Source organism: Priapulus caudatus, unplaced genomic scaffold (genome assembly GCF_000485595.1).
Source record: "Priapulus caudatus unplaced genomic scaffold, Priapulus_caudatus-5.0.1 Scaffold1283, whole genome shotgun sequence".
In the NCBI taxonomy this organism is placed as follows: domain Eukaryota; kingdom Metazoa; phylum Priapulida; class Priapulimorpha; order Priapulimorphida; family Priapulidae; genus Priapulus; species Priapulus caudatus.
Window position 1 is genome coordinate 54,488 of NW_014578344.1, and position 2,369 is coordinate 56,856.

Here is a 2,369-nt window from a genome sequence, read left to right on the forward strand (position 1 = left end):
CCGGCACATCAGAGAATTAAATTTGCGCTCGCTGCTGTGTTTAACTGCCGAGTTCCCGCAAACACCTGCATTACAATGATCTGCGATATAGACACACTGACGTTAGGTACATGTAAATCGAAATTGCCACCAGACATTCAACGAACCATGTTGTCTACGTTACAATCACTTTGCACTGCGGCATGCATGTCTTACTAACATGCAGTTTCCATTTCATACTTACATTACTCGCGATCGGCCGGACACACTGGATTCGTCGTCGGCCTTCGGTTGACCGCGAGCTTCATTGATGGAAACCTTGGAACATCAGGGTGACTTGACACTCACGCGATGACTTTTCGCCAACATAACAGATGTAGGGTTGACTAGTTGTCGCTTTATTTTTTATGCGAATGTGTTGAGTAATCACTGCTAAAATACACCACAGGTGGCAGCTAAGCTCACCATCGAACGGACGTGCCGATAGTTTGTGAGAGGTGAATATAAAAGGCCAGGAGCATATTACAGAGGTGATTCGTGACCAAACACCTTATCACAGAATACGTCATACAAACGGTTATGAGCACGCAGACGTCAATGCACGCGACCGAGATGTTCAACAAGCTGTACACTTAGAGAGTGCGTGGGAAACGCTCGAACAACTAACAAGAAGCGAACACTCAACAATGTTTTATAGACATTGTGGCTTGATTGCCGCCTACATTAAAACCCGATGGAGAAAACATGCAGCGCGACAAGAAACTGGCATGCGACTTCATATCCTGACTTCGATGACCTTGTTGCCTTGCACGAGCCATGTTGCGGATGAAGTCGCTGATCCATTGTGTGGACAAGTAACCACGGAGCAATGAACTCGCAGGTATACCCGCGAAACATCAAAGAGCCAGATGGTTTCCCCGTCGTATCATGACCATCGCTGAGCCAGAGATAGAGGAAAGGTCATTAAACTTATGACAAGACGTTTAGTGTGCTGTGTGGGGGCAGACTATTTTCTATGCCAGGCTCTTGGATATGCGACCACAAGAACGCCTATAACTCGGAGGAGATACAAATTATATGAAAATGTTTACTATCGAATCATTTTGTTGATAAATGTAGAAAACCTGTCTTTTGCTCGAGTTTCTGGTTGTAGACAAAAGCACACTAAATTTATTCATGTCGATAATATTAGTCAGACAAATGTTTGAGGGGGCTGTAGATACTATCGAGGAGGCAAACTGTAGAGGAGGCCCACCATGGAGCTCCTCAAAGGGTGCTGCCGTAGAGGACCGGTGTTGCTATATGCTGATCTGCCAGATCTGACACCTATTGAAGAAAAGGTGCTTAATATTATTCCCACAGCAGCCACAAATGGCATTGCTGGTGGTATAGAAAGCGGGATAGCGCAGGGCGCTCCTGCTTCACCTGCAGCAGCCTCCCCTGCATCTCCATCATCCCAGTCATCCCAGACATCTCAGTCCTCCCAGTCATCCCAGTCATCCCAGACATCTCAGTCCTCCCAGTCATCCCAGTCACAACCAACTTCACCAGCACCAACACCAACGACACCCGTACCACCAAAGTCATTGCTACACGAGGAGTTAACTCAGAAAGGATGTCAGAAGTCCGGAAAGAAAAGAAAGCATTGTAACAGCTGTTTGTTGACTTAGTCAGAGACTATTATTTTGCAGTGAGCGAGACGCGACGCATCTTTTGTATCTAGTGTAGTGATATTCATACTACTGTAAGCTAACGCCACCTAGTGCCAAACACGGTTGGTCAGTTAACTGGTTTAAGAGATCCGAGCTAGGGGTCTTTCCGTGATGGCTAGGATGGCCTAGCAGTTACTATCTGTTGTTTTACATTAAATTACCTCTACTGCCATCATCCGTCTTCTAGTGTTTACGTACAACTAGTACCAATATTACTCCATGGTGGCAGCGGTCGGATTGGAATGCCGGGAAAAGACATGAAGGCTAAACTCTAAGGAAACTGGAAAGATAGAGCACGTAGAGAAAACCATCGCTGAATTGACCAAATGTGAGAGCAACGTTTTGTGTGAGACAACCGAGCGTGGATCAAGCAATATTCCTTAATATTACGTCGACATCAGAACGACGCTTTCACGAGAGGAGTGCACCTCTGCTGAACCGTACATGCTACAAGAAAATGTAAATTAAAGGAAAAGAAATTCAATTGCATGATGTCGGCTCACAACGATGGATTGGTCTAGCCGCGCGACCTCGCCGAGTCATGTTAGGCCTTTTGACAAGCAAGAAAGCTGACTCATATCTCGTCTGACGAAGGATAATCAGTGCTAGACGAAGCGACGCGGCACGAAAAAATATGTTCGTGAATGGGCGATGAGGTCTGCGTCGGCCCTGAATGCG